Source organism: Lissotriton vulgaris, chromosome 4_1, assembly GCF_964263255.1.
Source record: "Lissotriton vulgaris chromosome 4_1, aLisVul1.2, whole genome shotgun sequence".
NCBI classification, from domain to species: Eukaryota; Metazoa; Chordata; class Amphibia; order Caudata; family Salamandridae; genus Lissotriton; species Lissotriton vulgaris.
Window position 1 is genome coordinate 127,567,772 of NC_141691.1, and position 26,609 is coordinate 127,594,380.

Below are 26,609 nucleotides of genomic sequence, written 5' to 3' on the forward strand. Positions count from 1 at the left end.
CTGCTAGTGTTCTGTGTTATAAGTGAAGCACACACAGTCAGTGTTGCTGCTAGTGTCCTGTGTTTTAAGCGAAGCACACACAGCCACTGTTGCTGTTAGTGTCCCGCATTATAAGTAAGGCACACACAGTCAGTGTTGCTGCTAGTGTTCTGTGTTATAAGTAAGGCACACACAGCCACTGTTGCTGCTTGTGTCCTGTGTTTCAAGTAAGGCACACACAGCCAGTGTTGCTGCTAGTGTCCCGTGTTATAAGTAAGGCACACACAGCCAGTGTTGCTGCTAGTGTCCTGTGTTTTAAGTAAGGCACACACAGCCAGGGTTGCTGCTAGTATCCCATGTTATAAGTAAGGCACACACAGCCTCTGTTGCTGTTAGTGTCCCGCGTTATAAGTAAGGCATACACAGCCAGTGTTGCTGCTAGTGTCCTGTGTTTCAAGTAAGGCACACACAGCCAGGGTTGCTGCTAGTGTCCAGTGTTATAAGTAAGGCACACACAGCCAGTGTTGCTGCTAGTGTCCTGTGTTTCAAGTAAGGCACACACAGTCAGTGTTGCTGCTAGTGTTCTGTGTTATAAGTAAGGCACACACAGCCAGGGTTGCTGCTAGTGTCCAGTGTTATAAGTAAGGCACACACAGCCAGGGTTGCTGCTAGGGTCTCGTGTAATAAGTGAAGCACACACAGCCAGTGTTGCTGCTAGTATTCTCTGTATGAATAAGGCAACCACAGCCAGTGTTGCTGCTAGTGTCCCGTGTTATAAGTAAAGCACACACAGCCAGTGTTGCTGCTAGTGTCCTGTGTTTTAAGTAAGGCACACACAGCCAGGGTTGCTGCTAGTATCCCATGTTATAAGTAAGGCACACACAGCCTCTGTTGCTGTTAGTGTCCCGCGTTATAAGTAAGGCAACCACAGCCAGTGTTGCTGCTAGTGTCCTGTGTTTCAAGTAAGGCACACACAGCCAGGGTTGCTGCTAGTGTCCTGTGTTTCAAGTAAGGCACACACAGCCAGGGTTGCTGCTAGTGTCCAGTGTTATAAGTAAGGCACACACAGCCAGTGTTGCTGCTAGTGTCCTGTGTTTCAAGTAAGGCACACACAGTCAGTGTTGCTGCTAGTGTTCTGTGTTATAAGTAAGGCACGCACAGCCAGGGTTGCTGCTAGTGTCCAGTGTTATAAGTAAGGCACACACAGCCAGGGTTGCTGCTAGGGTCTCGTGTAATAAGTGAAGCAAGCACAGCCACTGTTGCTGCTAGTATTCTCTGTATGAATAAGGCAACCACAGTCAGGGTTGCTGCTTGTGTCCCGTGATATAAGTGAAGCAGTCCCAGCTGCGGGTGTTCTTCTGGGTCGTTGGTGAGACACACAGACGGAGTTATGCTTTCCTGCTATGGGTTATGTGTAATGGACAGGGAGCCGTGATGCCGCTCCTGTGCTCGTCCCGAGTTGTGAGACTCACACACAGCCGATGCCGCTGCTGAGTTCTGAGTAGGACGTCCCCGGCCGGCGCTGCTGCTCCTGTCCCGGGGTGGAGTGAGGAAGCAGCAGCGAGCGCATTACGCACGGTCTGCCGAGGCGGCGGGAGCGCCTGACCTCTAGCCGCGCAGCAGAGGAGCCGCCACCTCGGAGGAGCACACTTCCTGCCGCCTCACCGCTGCACCGGCAGCAGGGACGCGCCACCGGCAGAAGGAGAGGGCGGCAGCAGGGACAGCGCCCCCGGCAGGAGGAGAGGGCGGCAGCACCGGCAGCAGGGACAGCGCCCCCGGCAGGAGGAGAGGCTGAACCGGCAGGTGGCACCGTCCCACCGGCAGGAGGAGCGGCTGAACCGGCACCAGGGGGAGCGACACCGCCAGGAGAGGCTGCCGCAATCAGAGCCGGGCAAAGGACGCCAGGCAGCCACCTGGCCTCCTCCCCGCCCTGCCCCGGCAGCAGCATCCCGCAGCGGACAGGGCAGGGCGCGCCCTGGACGCACGGATGGATGGATAGCTAACCTTTAGGAACTTTTTCAACTTTTCCCTTTGGACGCCCTTTCTTTCTCGGAGTTTGTCCTCAATTGGAATTCTCTCTGTTTGGTTTTTGTGATTTTGCTGCATTCGGGATCTGGAATTTCGCGTTTTCTGCTCATACATTGGGAATTTGTTATTTTGCACCACAGGACCCCAGGATTGGATGAGCCCTTTGGAGAGGTGGAACGTAGGGTGCCGGGGTGAAGCGCTGCAGCCGCCCCAGCCTCCAGCCCCCTCCAGGGGCGACCAACACTCCTTACGGGCACTCGGGCCATTAACGGGCCAATTAAGAGGACCGCAGCCTACAATGGCCCGGGCGGCTGCGCCCCATCTCTGCAACTTTTAAGGTAGGTTATCTGTTATCTTCATTTTTAATCATCTGGATATTGAATCACGACGTGATCGAAATCAATATATCTCGATATTGGAAAGTTAAAAAGAAAGATATTTTGCGGTCAGAAGTTGTGTGGGACATTCTCTAGCCGTGTTTTAAAGTAAGTAGCAACGCACGTTTTAAGATGTAACTATGTGCACAAGGTCTACGCTACAGGTCTGAAAATCACCTAGAAGAAATGCATGCCCGGCCCTAATCCTTTATACCGTGGGTAGGTGGGGCACGTCTTTTGGGGCCAGTCGCCATCTGATTTATGTATTCATTCAAGTATTAATAATGAATTGTGTTTATATTTATCTGACGACTAGCGCTCTGGAGAGGCTTGTAGCGCTTTGTAAAACGCACATTAAACCGCGTGTTTCATATAGCGCCAAGTCATGACTGGACACGAGGGCGCTGTGAACAGCCCAGTTCTCAGCCCAAACTCCCTTCTTTCGCTGTCTGGAGACTGGGGATCGGTTTGCGGTTGTTTTTGTCTGCGCAGTGTTCCTGCTTGAGTGCATCTGAAGTGCTGCCCATGTGCCGGGTGGGTAAACATCCCTCTGTAAACAGCACCAGGCCTGCAGGCCTCGCACATCCTGCGCCGCCGCAGCGTTGCCGGGACGCACCTTGGCACCGGGGCGCCTCCTGCCGAGAGCCGGCGCGGGCAGGCTCCACAGACAGTTTTACAGCCCAGCTCCAGCTGCTTTTCGGTGATCTTGTGTTTATGGGCCACGTGGTTGCAGTTGCTGTGGGCAGAAGGTCAGATAACAAGAGAGGTGTCAACAAATCTCCTTAGACGCTACTGCATTGTGTACTTCCATTACAATAAGATGACGTCATAAAATGAGCCCAGGACGTCTCCCTGGCTGTTAGGTCCGCGAAGGCGTAACTTGATGTGAAATGTACATCTGGCGAATAGCTGCCAGCGGGACACCTTCTGGCCATTCAGAGCTGCCATTTCAGAAAGCAGTGCACTTTGGGAGTTGTAGTCCTGGTTCAAGTTCATGTAACAAATTGATCTACTAACATGAGTGGAAGCAATAAAGGCTAGAAAATCTGTGCCCTTGTGACTTGATGTCATCAGGTCATGCCAACTGGTGTCATGACACGAGAGATGCCTTTAACCAGCACTAGGTTTGTAGTCAACCACACTTTGTATACACTACAGGAACCCGTACTCCCATACCTGTAACTAAGATTTAAACTACAAGTCCCAGAATCCAAAGTGCTCTAGCAAGGGCCGTCTGGAAGGAACTCTCATCACGTGGGGCCATTCGGCAGCTCTGACTGGTACCCATGATGCCTCGGTGAACCCCCATGTGGCTCGTTTTACCTAATAGAGCCGATGGCAGTTTGCAGTCTCTTTCAAGTAGAGTGCTCAACTTCCCATGGTCACATCCTTGCGCAGGGCTTCCTGTCCAGGCCGTTGCTTTGTAGCCTGGCAGTTTAGTACTGAACTTTAACTTAGAGAAACAAGACTGCAAGTACCAAAATGCAACGGGAAAATGTGGAATTAGTGGACCACTCAAGCTGGACCTGGTAAACGCGAGAGCTTTGATGATGTGAGGAATGTATCTCATTATCTTTTGGGTTTTTTAGACTGTCCCGCTTTTCCTCTTTGTATTCTAAATCTTGTAATCCTGGAATCAGGACGGGTGAAACAGAACCACAAGTACCAGAATTCAAAGGGGCAGGCAGGGCTGAATGAACTGATCACACCTGATGTGGGATAACCTGAGGCCTGCTCTGTGGCTGTGAAGAGCTGAGCTTTTAGACAAGGGTACTATATAGTTCTGATTAACTGGTCCTAGATCACAAGTGTGACATGCAGCAATGCCTTGCTCTCCAGCTAGCGTCTCGAAGCATGCTTCAGGAGCTAACAGGCCATTCATGGAGTGGTGAAAGTAACATTACAAGACTCAACATGTTTGGTACTGTTGGATGAAAACCATGAGGTGGGAGAGGGCTGTGTTCATGACTCTGTAGTGTTCATTATCACTTCTTGATCGACATGCTCAGTGGGGCGCTCTAGGTTCCTTCCCACATTAATAATCATGAGATTGGCTTTTTTCACTGGTTCGAATGGGAAGGTCTTTTGCAAGTCCATTCGTTGCCCTGGTAACTGAAGGCGGCTATGCACTGAGGGATGCCAGTGTGTACTCTTGCTTCAGGCTAAGGCCTCACCTGAGCTTTACCTGCCCATTCCATCTAGGAAAAAGCACAAACATTTGCTGAAAAACAGTGGGCCCTACTGTTACAATAGAGACCTCCAAAATGACCTGTGCAGCACCCACAGGCAGTGCTGGCACTCCAAACAACAGCCTTGCACCTGCTGGGCTTGGAAGCTCCGCCCAGTACTGAGGACAATGAAACTTCAAACTTGAGAATGCAAAGTGCTGCTGGCTTAAAGCCAGGAATGGGTCACGGTGTCACACATGGCACAGATCCCTGGGCAGCTTTAATCACAGTGTCTGTTGAGGAAAAGCCAACATCTGAGCTCCAACTCCTTCACATGGGTGTCTCTGGTGCCTACTTCCTTTCTTTTCTCTGAGGGGCAGGAAGTGACATGACATGGGTGTGTCTGATGCCTACTTCCTTTTGTCTCTCTGAGTGGTAGGAAGTGCCGTGACATGGGTGTGTCTGGTGCCTACTTCCTTTCTTTTTTCTGAGTGGCAGGAAGTGACATGACATGGGTGTGTCTGATGCCAACTTCTTTTCTTCTCTCTGAGTGGTAGGAAGTGACATGAAATGGGTGTGTCTGATGCCTACTTCCTTTCTTTTTTCTGAGTGGCAGGAAGTGACATGACATGGGTGTGTCTGATGCCAACTTCTTTTCTTCTCTCTGAGTGGTAGGAAGTGACATGACATGGGTGTGTCTGATGCCTACTTCCTTTCTTTTCTCTGAGTAGTAGGAAGTGCCGTGACATGGGTGTGTCTGGTGCCTACTTCCTTTCTTTTCTCTGAGTGGCAGGAAGTGACATGACATGGGTGTGTCTGATGCCAACTTCTTTTCTTCTCTCTGAGTGGTAGGAAGTGACATGACATGGGTGTGTTTGGTGCCTACTTCCTTTCTTTTCTCTGAGTAGCAGGAAGTGCCGTGACATGGGTGTGTCTGGTGCCTACTTCCTTTCTTTTCTCTGAGTGGCAGGAAGTGACATGACATGGGTGTGTCTGATGCCTACTTCTTTTCTTCTCTCTGAGTGGTAGGAAGTGACATGACATGGGTGTGTTTGGTGCCTACTTCCTTTCTTTTCTCTGAGTAGCAGGAAGTGCCGTGACATGGGTGTGTCTGGTGCCTACTTCCTTTCTTTTCTCTGAGTAGTAGGAAGTGCCGTGACATGGGTGTGTCTGATGCCAACTTCTTTTCTTCTCTCTGAGTGGTAGGAAGTGACATGACATGGGTGTGTTTGGTGCCTACTTCCTTTCTTTTCTCTGAGTAGCAGGAAGTGCCGTGACATGGGTGTGTCTGGTGCCTACTTCCTTTCTTTTCTCTGAGTGGCAGGAAGTGACATGACATGGGTGTGTCTGATGCCTACTTCTTTTCTTCTCTCTGAGTGGTAGGAAGTGACATGACATGGGTGTGTCTGATGCCAACTTCTTTTCTTCTCTCTAAGTGGTAGGAAGTGACATGACATGGGTGTGTTTGGTGCCTACTTCCTTTCTTTTCTCTTAGTAGCAGGAAGTGACATGACATGGGTGTGTCTGATGCCTACTTCCTTTCTTTTCTCTGAGTAGCAGGAAGTGCCGTGACATGGGTGTGTCTGGTGCCTACTTCCTTTCTTTTCTCTGAGTGGCAGGAAGTGACATGACATGGGTGTGTCTGATGCCTACTTCTTTTCTTCTCTCTGAGTGGTAGGAAGTGACATGACATGGGTGTGTCTGATGCCAACTTCTTTTCTTCTCTCTAAGTGGTAGGAAGTGACATGACATGGGTGTGTTTGGTGCCTACTTCCTTTCTTTTCTCTTAGTAGCAGGAAGTGACATGACATGGGTGTGTCTGATGCCTACTTCCTTTCTTTTCTCTAAGTAGGAGGAAGTGACATGACATGGGCGTCTCTGGTGCCTACTTCCTTTCTTTTCTTTGAGTGGCAGGAAGTGACATGACATGGGTGTGTCTGGTGCCTACTTCTTTTCTTCTCTCTGAGTGGCAGGCAGTGACTTGACATGGGTGTGTCTGATGCCAACTTCCGTTTTTCTCTCTGACTAGCAGGAAGTGACGTGTTTCTGCACAGGAAGCACTTTCTGCTCTTGTTTCGACAGGCTTTATGACAAGGGGGCCTAGCTGTGAAGAGGCCCCATCAAGTCATAAAGAAGACTTTCTGACAGTCTTGGGTTTTTTGCCTGCAGCAATAAACATGCTGAGACAAGTAAAGATATACCTGCACTGCGGAAAATGAAACTACTAGCCTCGGAGGAGGGGCCTGAGACATGTGGCGCTGTCACTGATCGATTCATGCCTCAAAGACATGCCAAACCTTCAGAGAAGGGGCCATAGTTCAGGTACTGGCAATATGTTAGATGTGTTTGATTTTACAAACAAAGTGCCTGATCAAATGAAAATGCAGCCTGTAGTTGAGTGCAAAAGTAATTTTATGCAAAACATTTCAGTAGGTTTTCGATGTGTTCCTTGACATTGCCACATTGTTACCCAGTCGTTCTTGCAAAAATTGGAAATCTCTGGTATTTAGTGTTGCCGAGCATGGCACGGAGACAAGTAGTTAGTAAGTAATAGTGCAGGTGAGACTGATGAATCTTCCAGGTCAGGTTCTCCCAGAACTGAAACACAAGCGACCCAGGACTGCTTTTGCCATTCTTAGGGTTTTATCAACCAGGGATGGCTTGGTTCCAGTGGCACCGTGTACACAGGACCCGCATCTGGGCACACCTGTCCCACTCACAAATACAAAAATACAAAAAAGTGTTGGCTAGAATGTTTGGATTCATTTTAGCTACTGGTAGTTACTTGGGGCCGCATTCCAGTCCATCGTTATTTTGCTCACCATGCCACCTCAGTTTGGACCTAGCCATACACAAACAAGTCCTGACCCTGCTCCTCGTGGGAACAGTCCTGCCCGCACTGCCAGGTAAGGCCCTCTCTAAACCAGAAGACAAGCAATCCAAGATCGGTTATGGCCTGGTTGGGCATTATAAATCGGGTGTAGCTTGGTTCCGGTGGTACACTCCCAAGGTCGCACCAAACCATCCATTGAGTACCAATGACGTAGGTGACCCAAAACACAAAGGGGCAGATTTACAAGCCCCTTGCAGCAACTTTATGCAGCCATGGCGTCAATTCTGTGATGCAGCGTCGTCATAAACAATGCGCCACGATGCGACTTATTTACAGCGTTACACATCTAGAGAGATGCATAATGTTGTAAAGCCCTGCACTACATTATACCTGCGTCAGGTATAATGTATGCAGGGTGGGCGTTTCATCGCAAAGAAGCCCCGTAAAAGGGACTCCATGAAATCTACAAGATTTCACTGAGTGACTTTTACGACACCCAAAACCATGTGCTTGCTTGAAGCAGGAGTAAGGAGTGACGCAGCATGGTCGGAATAAACATCCCTGACCATTGCTAGAGTTGCGTTGTGCTTACAACACAACTCCAGCAATGCGTTGCCTTTCCGACAGAAGATGCGTCACCGTCTGTCTGTCCTTGCAGCACAGTGCGTTGCATTGTAAATGTGGCGTATCCATGGTGGCACAAGGCTATTTTTCTGTCACGCAAATGAACTGGCGCATCTCTGCAAATATGCAGAGATGCGCCAGTTCTTGAAAATCTGCCCCAGAGTCTTTGCTAGGGAAGGAAGCGCCATCAGTATCCGGTCAAGAGACTGAGTGAAGCCTCTGGACGGAAGTTCCCTCTATCTTGCAGGCCTGAATCTAAGCCAGCTGAAGGAAGACTTACTGGCCTTTAATCTTTTCTCTCTCTCGTCTAAAACCGGGGAAACAGCACCTATCAGTGGTACCAAAACCGAATACGTGAGCCAAAGATCCCAACATGGCTGACCTCTGTGCCCCACGGCACCTCCTAGCAGGAAACACATCACTGCTGCTTCCTTCCTGACGTGTGAGACGAGCGACTCTTCAATGCCTTCCTGCCCCGTACCCACACTCCAGGGTTACTCTGTTTTACAACTGAACTTTCTTCACATAGGCCAGTTCTCAGAAAATTGGCCTACATTGGCCTTTTCAAACGTCTTCCAAGCCTCGGCGGGACACAGGGAACCACAACCGGCCCTGGCAAAAGTGCTCGGCCGGCCTCCCCCTCCCCAGGGGAGGGGGGGGGGCATAGGGGGGGATGGTGAGGGGTGGGGGGGGCGGAAGATGGGGGGTGGAGGTGCCACCGAGCTCTTTGCCGGGGCAGGTTTTCGGCTGATTTTGGTACAAGGCCGATTTTGCAGCTGCAGCTATGCTGCAAAAACGGCCCTGTAACAAAAACGACCCCCAGGGGCCCCAAACTGGCCCCCCACCCGTGCGGCGCACCGTGGGATGGCCCGGTGCCCGCTATGGGCAGTCCGGCCCTGGCGGGGCATTAACTGTCTCACTATCACAGATGCTTTAGAAGTGGTTGTGAGTAGCACAAGGCTCCTCTCCCCTGTCCATCCTTGGCTCCTCCTCCCTCAGAGACAATACGGTCCCGACTCAGTCAGCCCGGGGTGGTGACGGCCCGAAGCTGCGGTGGAGCCCGCCAGTTCCGCGGCTCCTCCTGACCTGTTTCACACTTGTCATGTTTCAAAGGCAGCTGGTTTGTGAGGGGGCCAAGGACAGTGTAAGACCAGGAAAGAAAGAAGCAGGGAAAATGTAAACATGTGGTTCCAGGTCACAAGTTGAACTGCACTTCTTACAGACGCATGATCCGACTTAAACTTAAGCAAATTAAAATGGGCCTGGTAATTCTTGTTATACCGAGCTGGCTCTGCCATAAAACCATTTTGTTTTGCTCTCTCAAAGCCAAATGGTATTTTCACCCAAGTATTCTTATTATTGTGTCAAATGTTGAATAATGCGAGAACGCCAAACCACTGCATTGGTGCTTACTGGGAGTTCATTCCAAATGTTACAAGCACGCCCACTATTTCAAATGAAAGGGGGCGGGGAAACCCGCAAAACTATTTTCAGTGTTAGATTTTTTTTGTTTTAGTAACTCCGGTATAAGAAAATAAAACTATGTTGTAAACACCAGAGCCAATACCTCTACTACACCGTTGTCTAAGAGGATTTAAAAATATGATTTATATTTTATTGTCTCACTTTATCCTATTTAGTAATTTAAAGCATTGAAAAATTGTAGCATTTTTCCTTTTAAAACCAGACCCTACCAAATGTCTGTCAAAATCCCATTTGCTCTCGCAGATTCTATTGATACGGCTGAAAGAGCTTTGCACCCCTTGACGCGCTTCTACCCCGACCACGAAAGGGGGAGTTTCCTGGGGGTGTGGGGGGTTGGGGGGGGGGGGGGGACGGACGTTTGCAGAACACTGAATTGCACGTTTGACACACTCAGGTGCGCTGAAGTGTTCAGTATGCTATGTTGTGTTATGGACACGTGTATAGCGCACAGCCTGCTCTCCGTACGGCCTCACAGCGCTCTCGGTATCTTGTTTGCATCCGTCTAATTTCATTGTTCCCATTGCAGACCGTCATAAGAGACCCCATGTGATCATATGTTTAGCGTGTTCTACTTCTAGTTTATGTATAGATGGCACTAGTATGTCATGAGACTTGCTTGACATGACATTGGCCTATAAACTGACATGTAAAGGGTGACCTGTGGCCCAGTCAGGCGTGCGCATTGCTTGGCGCTTCTCAGATCAGTAACATGCCCCGTGACGACAGGTAATCTCAGTTTAGTATTTCTTTGACACGACTCGACAAATCTACCCCTGGGGTTGCCCAGTACAGGCCACGTGAGCTCAATTCGGGGCTCACGCGGCACTATTGGGGTTGTGATGTCTGCCCATACCTTATGTCCAGTTGTAGGCCAAGGATATTATTTAGCTTCTTGCCCTTAATTCACTCATTCGTGCCCCTTTCCCTCCATTCCCGGTCAGCCAGGCCCAGTTCACTAGCCTTTTACACACTTAAGTGTGACCTAGGTGCACAGAAAGCTGGATTTACAAATCCTGAATTTGTGGATCCCGGAACCACTTTATTTTGTTTACTCTTTGCTGTTATTGTTCAGTGTAAATTAAATAGTTGAGTTTTATTTAGAGCTCTTTACATTGTTTTGGTGCAGGCGCACAGTAATAATAATAAATAATGACTATTCAATAGTTGCAGGCATTGCAAAAGGAGTATGCAATGCCTTTAAATCTACATCCTTTCCATAAGTAGTGCATGTGTGCGAACTCCACAATAGTAGTGAATTCACTCCAAACAAGAAGGAAGTTCAAGAGAAGTAATTTCCGAATTTTGTTTGTGACCGTGCGCCTTGAATCTCTGCCCCTCAGCACTTGACCTCCTTCACATTCTGTGTCCATGAGAGGCAATGCCCACTCTTATTCTGCTGCCCCCTGGGAGGCAATGCCCACTCTTATTCTGCTGCCCCCTGGGAGGCAATGCCCACTCTTATTCTGCTGCCCTCTGGGAGGCAATGACCACTCTTATTCTGCTGCCCCCTGGGAGGCAATGACCACTCTTATTCTGCTGCCCCTGGGAGGCAATGCCCACTCTTATTCTGCTGCCCCCTGGGAGGCAATGACCACTCTTATTCTGATGCCCCCTGGGAGGCAATGACCACTCTTATTCTGCTGCCCCTGGGAGGCAATGCCCACTCTTATTCTGCTGCCCCCTGGGAGGCAATGACCACTCTTATTCTGATGCCCCCTGGGAGGCAATGACCACTCTTATTCTGCTGCCCCCTGGGAGGCAATGCCCACTCTTATTCTGCTGCCCCCTGGGAGGCAATGCCCACTCTTATTCTGCTGCCCCCTGGGAGGCAATGACCACTCTTATTCTGCTGCCTCCGGGAGGCAATGACCACTCTTATTCTGCTGCCCCCTGGGAGGCAATGACCACTCTTATTCTGCTGCCCCCTGGGAGGCAATGACCACTCTTATTCTGCTGCCTCCGGGAGGCAATGACCACTCTTATTCTGCTGCCCCCTGGGAGGCAATGACCACTCTTATTCTGCTGCCCCCTGGGAGGCAATGACCACTCTTATTCTGCTGCCCCTGGGAGGCAATGACCACTCTTATTCTGATGCCCCCTGGGAGGCAATGACCACTCTTATTCTGCTGCCTCCGGGAGGCAATGACCACTCTTATTCTGCTGCCCCCTGGGAGGCAATGACCACTCTTATTCTGCTGCCCCCTGGGAGGCAATGACCACTCTTATTCTGCTGCCCCCTGGGAGGCAATGACCACTCTTATTCTGCTGCCCCTGGGAGGCAATGACCACTCTTATTCTGCTGCCCCCTGGGAGGCAATGACCACTCTTATTCTGCTGCCCCTGGGAGGCAATGCCCACTCTTATTCTGCTGCCTCCGGGAGGCAATGACCACTCTTATTCTGCTGCCTCCGGGAGGCAATGCCCACTCTTATTCTGCTGCCCCAGGGAGGCAATGACCACTCTTATTCTGATGCCCCTGGGAGGCAATGACCACTCTTATTCTGCTGCCCCCTGGGAGGCAAAGACCACTCTTATTCTGCTGCCCCTGGGAGGCAATGACCACTCTTATTCTGCTGCTCCTGGGAGGCAACGACCACTCTTATTCTGCTGCCCCTGGGAGGCAATGCCCACTCTTATTCTGCTGCCCCCTGGGAGGCAATGACCACTCTTATTCTGCTGCCTCCGGGAGGCAATGACCACTCTTATTCTGCTGCCCCCTGGGAGGCAATGACCACTCTTATTCTGATGCCCCCTGGGAGGCAATGACCACTCTTATTCTGCTGCCTCCGGGAGGCAATGACCACTCTTATTCTGCTGCCCCCTGGGAGGCAATGACCACTCTTATTCTGCTGCCCCCTGGGAGGCAATGACCACTCTTATTCTGCTGCCCCCTGGGAGGCAATGACCACTCTTATTCTGCTGCCCCTGGGAGGCAATGACCACTCTTATTCTGCTGCCCCCTGGGAGGCAATGACCACTCTTATTCTGTTGCCCCTGGGAGGCAATGCCCACTCTTATTCTGCTGCCTCCGGGAGGCAATGACCACTCTTATTCTGCTGCCTCCGGGAGGCAATGCCCACTCTTATTCTGCTGCCCCAGGGAGGCAATGACCACTCTTATTCTGATGCCCCTGGGAGGCAATGACCACTCTTATTCTGCTGCCCCCTGGGAGGCAATGACCACTCTTATTCTGCTGCCCCCTGGGAGGCAATGACCACTCTTATTCTGCTGCCTCCGGGAGGCAATGACCACTCTTATTCTGCTGCCCCCTGGGAGGCAATGACCACTCTTATTCTGATGCCCCCTGGGAGGCAATGACCACTCTTATTCTGCTGCCTCCGGGAGGCAATGACCACTCTTATTCTGCTGCCCCCTGGGAGGCAATGACCACTCTTATTCTGCTGCCCCCTGGGAGGCAATGACCACTCTTATTCTGCTGCCCCCTGGGAGGCAATGACCACTCTTATTCTGCTGCCCCTGGGAGGCAATGACCACTCTTATTGCCTCCCACTCTTATTCTGCTGCCCCTGGGAGGCAATGACCACTCTTATTCTGCTGCCCCCTGGGAGGCAATGACCACTCTTATTCTGCTGCCCCTGGGAGGCAATGCCCACTCTTATTCTGCTGCCTCCGGGAGGCAATGACCACTCTTATTCTGCTGCCTCCGGGAGGCAATGCCCACTCTTATTCTGCTGCCCCTGGGAGGCAATGACCACTCTTATTCTGCTGCCTCCGGGAGGCAATGACCACTCTTATTCTGCTGCCCCTGGGAGGCAATGACCACTCTTATTCTGCTGCCTCCGGGAGGCAATGACCACTCTTATTCTGCTGCCCCCTGGGAGGCAATGCCCACTCTTATTCTGCTGCCCCTGGGAGGCAATGCCCACTCTTATTCTGCTGCCTCCGGGAGGCAATGACCACTCTTATTCTGCTGCCCCCTGGGAGGCAATGCCCACTCTTATTCTGCTGCCCCTGGGAGGCAATGACCACTCTTATTTTGCTGCCTCCGGGAGGCAATGCCCACTCTTATTCTGCTGCCCCAGGGAGGCAATGCCCACTCTTATTCTGCTGCCCCTGGGAGGCAACGACCACTCTTATTCTGCTGCCCCTGGGAGGCAATGCCCACTCTTATTCTGCTGCCTCCGGGAGGCAATGACCACTCTTATTCTGCTGCCCCCTGGGAGGCAATGCCCACTCTTATTCTGCTGCCTCCGGGAGGCAATGCCCACTCTTATTCTGCTGCCCCTGGGAGGCAATGACCACTCTTATTCTGCTGCCCCTGGGAGGCAATGACCACTCTTATTCTGCTGCCCCCTGGGAGGCAATGCCCACTCTTATTCTGCTGCCCCCTGGGAGGCAATGCCCACTCTTATTCTGCTGCCCCCTGGGAGGCAATGCCCACTCTTATTCTGCTGCCCCCTGGGAGGCAATGACCACTCTTATTCTGATGCCCCTGGGAGGCAATGACCACTCTTATTCTGCTGCCCCTGGGAGGCAATGACCACTCTTATTCTGCTGCCTCCGGGAGGCAATGACCACTCTTATTCTGCTGCCCCCTGGGAGGCAATGACCACTCTTATTCTGCTGCCCCGGGGAGGCAATGACCACTCTTATTCTGCTGCCTCCGGGAGGCAATGACCACTCTTATTCTGCTGCCCCTGGGAGGCAATGACCACTCTTATTCTGCTGCCCCTGGGAGGCAATGACCACTCTTATTCTGCTGCCTCCGGGAGGCAATGACCACTCTTATTCTGCTGCCCCCTGGGAGGCAATGACCACTCTTATTCTGCTGCCCCTGGGAGGCAATGACCACTCTTATTCTGCTGCCCCTGGGAGGCAATGACCACTCTTATTCTGCTGCCTCCGGGAGGCAATGGCCACTCTTATTCTGCTGCCCCTGGGAGGCAATGACCACTCTTATTCTGCTTCCCCCTGGGAGGCAATGACCACTCTTATTCTGCTGCCTCCGGGAGGCAATGACCACTCTTATTCTGCTGCCTCCGGGAGGCAATGACCACTCTTATTCTGCTGCCCCCTGGGAGGCAATGACCAATCTTATTCTGCTGCCCCCTGGGAGGCAATGACCAATCTTATTCTGCTGCCCCCTGGGAGGCAATGACCACTCTTATTCTGCTGCCCCCTGGGAGGCAATGACCACTCTTATTCTGCTGCCCCCTGGGAGGCAATGCCCACTCTTATTCTGCTGCCCCCTGGGAGGCAATGCCCACTCTTATTCTGCTGCCCCCTGGGAGGCAATGACCACTCTTATTCTGCTGCCCCTGGGAGGCAATGACCACTCTTATTCTGCTGCCTCCGGGAGGCAATGCCCACTCTTATTCTGCTGCCCCAGGGAGGCAATGACCACTCTTATTCTGATGCCCCTGGGAGGCAATGACCACTCTTATTCTGCTGCCCCCTGGGAGGCAATGACCACTCTTATTCTGCTGCCCCTGGGAGGCAATGACCACTCTTATTCTGCTGCTCCTGGGAGGCAACGACCACTCTTATTCTGCTGCCCCTGGGAGGCAATGCCCACTCTTATTCTGCTGCCCCCTGGGAGGCAATGACCACTCTTATTCTGCTGCCTCCGGGAGGCAATGACCACTCTTATTCTGCTGCCCCCTGGGAGGCAATGACCACTCTTATTCTGATGCCCCCTGGGAGGCAATGACCACTCTTATTCTGCTGCCTCCGGGAGGCAATGACCACTCTTATTCTGCTGCCCCCTGGGAGGCAATGACCACTCTTATTCTGCTGCCCCCTGGGAGGCAATGACCACTCTTATTCTGCTGCCCCCTGGGAGGCAATGACCACTCTTATTCTGCTGCCCCTGGGAGGCAATGACCACTCTTATTCTGCTGCCCCCTGGGAGGCAATGACCACTCTTATTCTGCTGCCCCTGGGAGGCAATGCCCACTCTTATTCTGCTGCCTCCGGGAGGCAATGACCACTCTTATTCTGCTGCCTCCGGGAGGCAATGCCCACTCTTATTCTGCTGCCCCAGGGAGGCAATGACCACTCTTATTCTGATGCCCCTGGGAGGCAATGACCACTCTTATTCTGCTGCCCCCTGGGAGGCAATGACCACTCTTATTCTGCTGCCCCCTGGGAGGCAATGACCACTCTTATTCTGCTGCCTCCGGGAGGCAATGACCACTCTTATTCTGCTGCCCCCTGGGAGGCAATGACCACTCTTATTCTGATGCCCCCTGGGAGGCAATGACCACTCTTATTCTGCTGCCTCCGGGAGGCAATGACCACTCTTATTCTGCTGCCCCTTGGGAGGCAATGACCACTCTTATTCTGCTGCCCCCTGGGAGGCAATGACCACTCTTATTCTGCTGCCCCCTGGGAGGCAATGACCACTCTTATTCTGCTGCCCCTGGGAGGCAATGACCACTCTTATTCTGCTGCCCCCTGGGAGGCAATGACCACTCTTATTCTGCTGCCCCTGGGAGGCAATGCCCACTCTTATTCTGCTGCCTCCGGGAGGCAATGACCACTCTTATTCTGCTGCCTCCGGGAGGCAATGCCCACTCTTATTCTGCTGCCCCTGGGAGGCAATGACCACTCTTATTCTGCTGCCTCCGGGAGGCAATGACCACTCTTATTCTGCTGCCCCTGGGAGGTAATGACCACTCTTATTCTGCTGCCTCCGGGAGGCAATGACCACTCTTATTCTGCTGCCCCCTGGGAGGCAATGCCCACTCTTATTCTGCTGCCCCTGGGAGGCAATGCCCACTCTTATTCTGCTGCCTCCGGGAGGCAATGACCACTCTTATTCTGCTGCCCCCTGGGAGGCAATGCCCACTCTTATTCTGCTGCCCCTGGGAGGCAATGACCACTCTTATTTTGCTGCCTCCGGGAGGCAATGCCCACTCTTATTCTGCTGCCCCAGGGAGGCAATGCCCACTCTTATTCTGCTGCCCCTGGGAGGCAACGACCACTCTTATTCTGCTGCCCCTGGGAGGCAATGCCCACTCTTATTCTGCTGCCTCCGGGAGGCAATGACCACTCTTATTCTGCTGCCCCCTGGGAGGCAATGCCCACTCTTATTCTGCTGCCTCCGGGAGGCAATGCCCACTCTTATTCTGCTGCCCCTGGGAGGCAATGACCACTCTTATTCTGCTGCCCCCTGGGAGGCAATGCCCACTCTTATTCTGCTGCCCCCTGGGAGGCAATGCCCACTCTTATTCTGCTGCCCCCTGGGAGGCAATGCCCACTCTTATTCTGCTGCCCCCTGGGAGGCAATGACCACTCTTATTCTGATGCCCCTGGGAGGCAATGACCACTCTTATTCTGCTGCCCCTGGGAGGCAATGACCACTCTTATTCTGCTGCCTCCGGGAGGCAATGACCACTCTTATTCTGCTGCCCCCTGGGAGGCAATGACCACTCTTATTCTGCTGCCCCGGGGAGGCAATGACCACTCTTATTCTGCTGCCTCCGGGAGGCAATGACCACTCTTATTCTGCTGCCCCTGGGAGGCAATGACCACTCTTATTCTGCTGCCCCTGGGAGGCAATGACCACTCTTATTCTGCTGCCTCCGGGAGGCAATGACCACTCTTATTCTGCTGCCCCCTGGGAGGCAATGACCACTCTTATTCTGCTGCCCCTGGGAGGCAATGACCACTCTTATTCTGCTGCCCCTGGGAGGCAATGACCACTCTTATTCTGCTGCCTCCGGGAGGCAATGGCCACTCTTATTCTGCTGCCCCTGGGAGGCAATGACCACTCTTATTCTGCTTCCCCCTGGGAGGCAATGACCACTCTTATTCTGCTGCCTCCGGGAGGCAATGACCACTCTTATTCTGCTGCCTCCGGGAGGCAATGACCACTCTTATTCTGCTGCCCCCTGGGAGGCAATGACCAATCTTATTCTGCTGCCCCCTGGGAGGCAATGACCAATCTTATTCTGCTGCCCCCTGGGAGGCAATGACCACTCTTATTCTGCTGCCCCCTGGGAGGCAATGACCACTCTTATTCTGCTGCCCCCTGGGAGGCAATGCCCACTCTTATTCTGCTGCCCCCTGGGAGGCAATGCCCACTCTTATTCTGCTGCCCCCTGGGAGGCAATGACCACTCTTATTCTGCTGCCCCTGGGAGGCAATGACCACTCTTATTCTGCTGCCCCCTGGGAGGCAATGACCACTCTTATTCTGCTGCCCCTGGGAGGCAATGACCACTCTTATTCTGCTGCCCCCTGGAGGCAACGACCACTCTTATTCTGCTGCCTCCGGGAGGCAATGACCACTCTTATTCTGCTGCCCCCTGGGAGGCAATGACCACTCTTATTCTGCTGCCCCTGGGAGGCAATGACCACTCTTATTCTGCTGCCCCTGGGAGGCAATGGCCACTCTTATTCTGATGCCCCCTGGGAGGCAATGACCACTCTTATTCTGCTGCCCCCTGGGAGGCAATGACCACTCTTATTCTGCTGCCCCCTGAGAGGCAATGCCCACTCTTATTCTGCTGCCCCCTGAGAGGCAATGACCACTCTTATTCTGCTGCCCCCTGGGAGGCAATGCCCACTCTTATTCTGCTGCCCCCTGGGAGGCAATGACCACTCTTATTCTGATGCCCCCTGGGAGGCAAGGCCCACTCTTATTCTGCTGCCCCTGGGAGGCAATGACCACTCTTATTCTGCTGCCCCCTGGAAGGCAATGACCACTCTTATTCTGATGCCCCCTGGGAGGCAATGACCACTCTTATTCTGCTGCCCCCTGGGAGGCAATGACCACTCTTATTCTGCTGCCCCATGGGAGGCAATGACCACTCTTATTCTGCTGCCCCCTGGGAGGCAATGACCACTCTTATTCTGCTGCCTCCGGGAGGCAATGACCACTCTTATTCTGCTGCCCCCTGGGAGGCAATGCCCACTCTTATTCTGCTGCCCCCTGGGAGGCAATGACCACTCTTATTCTGCTGCCCCCTGGGAGGCAATGACCACTCTTATTCTTCTGCCCCCTGGGAGGCAATGCCCACTCTTATTCTGCTGCCCCTGGGAGGCAATGCCCACTCTTATTCTGCTGCCCCCTGGGAGGCAATGCCCACTCTTATTCTGCTGCCCCTGGGAGGCAATGCCCACTCTTATTCTGCTGCCCCCTGGGAGGCAATGACCACTCTTATTCTGCTGCCCCAGGGAGGCAATGCCCACTCTTATTCTGCTGCCCCTGGGAGGCAATGCCCACTCTTATTCTGCTGCCCCCTGGGAGGCAATGACCACTCTTATTCTGCTGCCTCCGGGAGGCAATGACCACTCTTATTCTGCTGCCCCCTGGGAGGCAATGCCCACTCTTATTCTGCTGCCCCTGGGAGGCAATGACCACTCTTATTCTGCTGCCTCCGGGAGGCAATGACCACTCTTATTCTTCTGCCCCCTGGGAGGCAATGACCACTCTTATTCTGCTGCCCCTGGGAGGCAATGACCACTCTTATTCTGCTGCCTCCGGGAGGCAATGACCACTCTTATTCTTCTGCCCCCTGGGAGGCAATGCCCACTCTTATTCTGCTGCCCCTGGGAGGCAATGACCACTCTTATTCTGCTGCCCCTGGGAGGCAATGACCACTCTTATTCTGCTGCCCCTGGGAGGCAATGACCACTCTTATTATGCTGCCTCCGGGAGGCAATGACCACTCTTATTCTTCTGCCCCCTGGGAGGCAATGACCACTCTTATTCTGCTGCCCCCCAGGGGGGCCGAGGGATCACACCTTGGAACAGCCAAGTGAGGCTCATCAGAGCCTGTCCTCTGGGCCCTGGGGTGACCTGTGTCTTCGGAAGATCTCAAGTGGAGGAGGGTGGGGTGACCAAGGGAGGGGTCAGACATAGCACCTTGAAGACTGCCATGCCCTTCGTCCATAATGGGGCCTTCTTTATATGGTGCCTCCATCCAAGTTCTCCCACTTCCAATCGCATGTTGTATTTTGACCCCATTTAAAGACCTCTGAAGGATGAACGGTTGAGTTGGCCTTGCTGAGATTTGAACTCATGACCTTCCGGTCACAGTAGCTATCAATAGCAAATATTACTCACTGAGCAACGTGTCTACACCAACATAGAGGTGATGGTCTATAGAGTCAATTATCGATCAATAGGCCATCGCGGAACAGATATAGTAGTTTGTAGGATGGCCAGAGAGCACTTTCTAATACCGCCGTTGAACCCATCTTCATGGCATTTTCATGTTGGACAGAAGAAACGTTCTGTCAGTTTTACAGAAATCAACATGTTCCCTGAGCACGAACTCTATCCTACATGCGAAGTTGGTAAGATATTAACTTCTCTGACAGGCTGCGTTCTGGCCTGGTGGTGCCAGACATTCCACAGATGTTGATGACACGTGTTTGTCACTCTGCCATGACGTTTCATGTTTGGCCACTGCCATATCTTTGTAACATTCTGCCCTCGCCGTAACCCACAAAATTCACTATGCCTCCCTCCCCCCGGCTCGTGCCAATACCTGCTCATCTCTGTTTGTGGCGTCAGAAGAGCTCCTCGCCCCCACCCCCACTCTGTGGAGTTCTGCTACTGATCAAGCAGGACATGGTGCAACTCTTGCCTCCTGCGAAACCCCTGTCTGGAGGCAAACTCGTCTGTGATTGTTGCGCATCTTTGAGAGCTGTCTGTCTGACCTGCACTTTTAAAATTGCACTGTATTTAGGTTGTTATATATATATATGATTCAGCACAAATTACACAATGAATTGTCTGCAGCTGCATGGATACCAAGTGTTGCTATACGCTTGAATAACAGTACTCATTGTATCGACCTCAGGAGGATGAGTGGTGGAGATAGCTAATTTGAAGTTAAAACATATAGCTGCAGCCTTTAGGTCTCTCTATTGATGCAACCCCGCTGTGCTGTCAATCAACAGTAATAGCAGCTCTTTTAATTGACGTCGTGCTGAATTTATTGGAATAGTTGAAGCTGAAAAGAGGATGTTCCTCACCTGAAATTTCAATTTTTGGGTAAAATCCCTTGATGGCGGGGTTTATATTATGATGAACAATATATATATATATATATTCTAATGCATGTCACACATGGTCAGTGCATTCCTATTTGTTTTTTAATACACCATAACATTACATTATTTGGGACACAATATCCTAGAATGCCAACTATTTTCACTCAATATCATTTAAAAATAGCGACGTGTGTGCGTGCGTGCGTGCGCGCTGCCAAATATGGACAACCTGGATAAAGATGTTTATTAGGCAGAGACTGGCCTTCAGGCCCAGACCCAGACCGATGGCCCCCACGCATTTCGTTCAATGTATTGTGTTTATTATTGTAAGGGTTTCTGGAGAGCGCTGCATACCACATAGATACTGTTCAAAGCACTAACCTGGCAGAGGGAATGCAAAGAAAGAGACGATAACCTTCCTTGTTTAGATCTCGGACTCGTTGAAGACACGGCACATGGGGCGGGGACAGAGAGCGCCCCGTGCGTTTGCACTGGAGCCTCTGCTGTGTGCCATTTGTTGTCGTATGTGCTCTGCCTCGCAGGTTGAGCCACATACCAATAGTTGCTGCACTTCTTGGCCACAGGAATTGGTTTGTTTACCTTCATTTATTTAAAAAAAAAAATAGTTGAGGCGCGGGTGCCCCCGGGGCACTTGTGGCTCTCGTTGCTGTCAGACCATATCTCAGGGCGACACAACACAGGTGATCCATGAACAGTCGCGACTGGATTTATGCGACAACGGAGGACCAAATAATGTGGCTGGGGTGACTAAATGATGTGGCATAATGTGCACCTTTTATGATAATATCACTTCCTTATTTTGTCATTTTTTCACAAGTTAAAGCTGTCTGGGCAAAGGTTTCCCTTCATTACTAGGACGTCGTGGCATTTTTAATTCCGCTCGCGAAATTGGAGGATTTGGCAAGTCTGCAGTACTCTTTTAACGCAGCGTTCTGGCCAAATTCCACCAATTGCCGCGTGGAGGAATTTTCTTCCCACTTGAGCATCGCAATGACAACGGGAACAACGCGAGACTCAAGCAAGCGAGCTGGCGAGCGCAGGCAAGGTTTGGCGATTCCTAGTGCGATCTTCAGGCGCTAGGAAGCCTTTCAGGTGTGATTTTCTAATGCGAGTGGTTGTGGAAGCGGTCGTTATCAGAGGGCCACTTCTCATGAAGGTTTTCTAATCGAGCGGCAGCAAAATCCACTCGAATGGCTCTTGTGCGCCACATGTAGTGGTTCACACTGATTTTTCAGTGCTGAATGTGCACCAGCGCTAAATCGCAGCGTGAGCAGCGCCATGTATTTTTTCTGCCCATTAGTGGAATGTCGCAGAATCACATGGAGTGTTTAAGTAACTCAGTGGAGTGAAATTTTGGGAGTTGCGCTCACCTCACCTCTATTTATTACTACCAGTTTAGCACTCAAATAAAGCAATAAGCAACCAAAGCCTAGTCAACCTTTACAAAGGCCCTTTAAGTGAGCCGCAACACGTGTCGCAAGAATTTTCAGTAACTTTTGAATTAGAAACTTTGTTTTGTTAAAATCTGCAGATTCTGCAGCAGATGATGGATTGTGAAGCAAATACAGCAAATCCTTAAATATGTAGAAAATGCAGAAGCCGTAAAATTGCATAATTGCAGTGCCTCAAGTTATAAGTTTTATTTAACTGACCAGAAAGTGTCTCTTGGCCTTAATGGGGTATTGGGATAAAGCAACCAGACGTCACCCCATGCACATGTGCTTTGATGTGCAGGAGGCAGTATTGTTCAGGCAGTGCTGATCCGGAGGCAAAGCTTAATTTGTGCAGGTGATTTCAGGAAGTGGGTACAGGCACATGTTTTTGGGAGCTAGGAATTACTTTTTCAGTCTCAGACTTCCGCCTCCCCCGACCATGTTGTGGTTGGCTGTGGCCATCCTGTCAAGTTTCTTCCAGCATGGTGGGTGTCAGACTTTCTCACAGACCTTGAAGTTGTAGAGACAACCCAACTGTATGAAAAGTGGGTCCGCACGTGTTCCTCACTTACCAGGAAATTATGTAATTAGCCTGTGGTAGAAAACTGGCCTGCTTGACTGCTGTGTGGCTTTAAGCGGACAAAGAGCCAAGGCCTAGCTGATGGGATGGGGCGTGAAGGTTGAGTCGGACACAATAGAGCACAAAGCATAAAACAGACAACAATTGTGGGAGCCTTAAGTCTCCTGGCATGCTAGTATCACATATTTTTAAAAATAAACTTTGAGGGTACACCGACTTGTCTGTGGTATTGTTCTGCAGTTTGGCGAGGCACACGTCTCTCATACGAAACAATGAGCCGATGGGAACAAATACTTATTTGAAGCTCCCAGCTACGTTCATCTCCACAGCCCACTTGTAAGATTCAGCACTGTGTTGCACTGAGTATCAAGTTTTACCCTGCTGTGGGTCGTGCAGAGGTGGAAGGGACTCGGACTACCTCAGAGGGTAAGGATGGGATGCCCCACAGTTAATAATGCTCTGGAGATAGACTGAAGATGTCAATCATGTTTGCAAACTTACATTTGAAAGTGGTGAATTGTCTCTGCTCTTGGTTGGTCACTGGGACTATGAAGTATGTGCATACGATCAGTGCTTAATATGAGCCGGTGGTTTCCAGTGCTCAGCACCGGCACTTAATTGTCAACACTGGCACTTATGATTTCTTGCCTCATGGTGGCGCTGTCTTTCTAAAATAGAGATGAACACAAAAGTTGTTTATTAGTTCAATATACATTAAAATTACTAATATCTGCTGTCCAAGCCATTGTTATGGCTTTGGGGTGGAGGGAGGGGCTGGAATAGTATGAATTGTCACACTTGTACGGTGGGGGTTAGTGTTTGTGTTGCTTTGTGTCATTGGCGGCACTAGCAATGGGTATTGTAAGCTGCAGCGGCCTCCTGACGAGGGACCCAACACTCATTTTTTTATTATAAATTAAGCACTGCATATAATGCATACTCAGTAAACATTCCTTGCTGCTTGCTCTGTTTGAAATGTAGCCTTGCCTTCTTGCAAAATAAACCTAAACAAGCCCTTACCAACATAACAATGATATGTTGTCACAAAAGTGGATTCCTGAAGTCCAGCTGTCTGGGCTACTGGCGTGCAGAGACTGCACACTGTCATCGAACCCATTGAGCTCCGACCACACAATCGATTTCTGCAATTTTTGCATCTCCCGTTCAAGATATTATTTTTGCTTTATTTTTAGTGCCTCATTTGACTTCGGTTATGACACGAAGGAACGCAAAAGTGTTGCATAACCTGCTTTGAAAAGAAACCCAAATAAGCCATAACACACACAACGATAATATTTGCCTACACAAGAAAATGCATCTTCATAATAACATTATAGTACATTGGCACATTGACTATGGATTATGAGTGAGGTGGAGTTATAGGTTAAGCAACAGAGTTATAAGCACTGGATGCCAGGTTCTCAGAAAGCAGGGCACACACCATTGAAAATCCTAGTTGGTAATAGAAATGGAAAAGAAACTACAGCTCTCTCTTCTGGCCCCCCTCTCTTGGTCCCGCACCGACCCCCTCCACCACGGTCAAAACACTTGGTGTGAAAATCAACAACCAGCTCACCCTCCTTTCACAAATTAGTTCCGTGGTATCCTCCTGTTTCCTCACTCTCCGCACTATCCGCACTGTTTCCCGCTTCTTTTCCCCCCAGGCACTTAAGATCATCATGGCCGCACTGGTGATATCGCGACTGGACTACGCAAACGCTCTTTACCATGGCATCCCCGCGTACATCTTGCGTAGACTCCAGACTATCCAGAACCAGGCAGCCCGGCTGGTATACGGCCTCCCTCGTTATCACCATTCCACCCCCCTTCTCAGGGAGCTTCACTGGCTCCCTGTAAAAGAACGTTCCCTCTTTAAGATCGGCTGAATGGTCTTCCAGGCCCGACAGGGCACTGCCCCCGCTTTCATCTCTTCATTAATCAATCCTTATGTACCTGCAAGAGAACTTCGGTCTTCCTCCAAGTCCCTCCTTCAGATCTCTCGCTTCACACGCAAAAAGTGGGGCGGGCCAACTTTTCCAACCTGGCCCCAACTTTTTGGAACTCACTCCCTGACCACCTCCGCTCTGCCACTCAGTATCTCCCCTTTCGTAGAGATCTGAAAACGTTCCTCTTCAGCCAGGCCTTCCCCACTTAAACCCTCTTATATCTCCTCTTATCTCTCTTTCTGGTTTTTTCCCTCAGTTGCCGAACCCCCTAGCGCCAAGAAACCGCAAGGTGTACGCTGCGCTCTAGAAATATTTTAAATTAGAAATTAGAAATTAGCTTCTTCCAGTGAAGAATCAGGTTGGTCCTAGTTGAGAGACACATAGAGTTGTACATTAAGACTGAAGATTGCGTACACAGGTGGGCAGCGGGCAGGGACTCGGGCATCACCAATGGAATGACGCACCCTTATCAGATGATCACGGGCTCCCTGAAGAGATGTTTCTATCATGACCACCGTCTGTCACTCAGAGACTAACATGACTTTGGAGTGGGTTTGAGACTGCATCCTCCATGAGTTTTCCAAGAGCAGATTGTTGGCCATGGGCTGGACTCTTACATTGGTGCTGCACCTCTTAGCGGTGGGGTCATCCAGCCATTGCCAACATCTTGTAGAATATTGGCATCTAAAATTAAAATATGTTATTTTTCATGGCAAATGCCAGAAGTATAAATTGTGACTGGGAGTTCGAAGGATTGTGAAGAGCCATGTAGGCTTATGGAAAAATGCCGGTCTGCACAAGCTTTAGAAGCCCAAGATATTGAAGAAAATGGTGAAACAGAGGTATGGATGATTACAAAAGAGGGAGGGAGGTCCTGGTTCACTTCCACGCCTGGTGGATTTAATATCGTGTGGTGATAAATGCGCACCTTCACTTGAGAATGTACAGAGGGCCTGATTCTTAATGGCCTTTGCGTTTCTTAATTCATCTTTTGTATGTAGAACATAATATTTGCAAGGAGCCCCATTCCGGATTGACAGTTTCGCCTCGCAAACAAAGCTTTCAAGCACAGAAATGTGGCAAGTATGGCGGAATCTCTGCATTCAATACCCAGCCTTAGAGGGGGCTTGTGGGATGTTTCTGGACAGGTCTTACTGCATAGACAGGTGCGAACTGCAGGTAGTGTCACTCCTTGAATATGAAACCAGATGAAATATACAGAAAATTGATTGGAGTAGAGTTAATTTAATAGTGACAATATCTTCATCATAGAGCCATAAAGACCTGGCTTTTTCCGGCTTAAACCTCTCTGTTCTCTAGTTCGTGTCTTGGAGTCTGCGGTCTGCGCTGGGACGCCCCGTTGCTGGAGCAGCTATGCGCATTATAAAACCGACAAATAAATAAATAAATAGAGAAACACAAAAAGTTACATGCTAATGCACACATGCATCACATCTATATATTCAGTATTGCAAGATCTGGCCATGAGAGAGGCAGGTTTGCCATAGGTGGATGAAACTGAAAGTTCTTGCAGAGCATCTAAAGTTAAACGTCATTTTAAAGCGGGCGAAGCTGTATCCGTCCCTTAGGATTTCACCAGGAACACTAATATAATTGAGATTTAACATATTTTAACTTTTTTTTTTAAAATAGCATTTAGGTGGGCGTCAACTCGAATACTGACCTCCCTGGGCTCTTGGCCACTGTAATTTTTGTATTTTAGCACGTGACCAACCTTTAGTCTTTTTGGGGCTAATGGGGCCGAGAGAATAAGAAAGTGTCCAAGAGTACACGGAATGTAAGTTGGAAGGATATAAATGCATTTCATCAGTACTAGTAACTTGTGCTCTGCAAAACCAATTCCCTTTGTTTTTAAGAGCATCGAAATTTACTTTATTTTTAGTTTATTTATTTTTTGTATTGCTCAAGCACACATTCCCTCAGCAGCTTCTTTGCACTGACTAACCATAGAGGCCTGTTGAGTGAAATTTTAAAAATGCCGGTAACATTTTCCAAGTGCCTGAAATGTGGAATTTAGCATTATGGAATTTGTGTTTTTGCCTCGGGGGAACAGATAAAGATCTAACTGAGAAACATTTTCTTCTCCAACCAGTCTCTTCCTCGGATTCTTTGTGAGATTTTGTGCTTAACGTATGAACACATTA

General features: G+C 50.5%; 1 protein-coding gene across 1 annotated transcript in view; it reads left to right on the forward strand.

Moving 5' to 3' along the window:
* Nucleotides 1-2,210: 2,210 nt before the first annotated feature.
* Nucleotides 2,211-26,609, forward strand: part of ARHGEF9 (Cdc42 guanine nucleotide exchange factor 9) — a 1,106,557-nt gene continuing 1,082,158 nt past the window's right edge. Inside the window, exon 1 of the mRNA XM_086918380.1 lies at nt 2,211-2,345. The gene's annotated coding sequence lies outside the window, so the exon portion shown is untranslated. The remainder of the gene's footprint in view (nt 2,346-26,609) is intronic.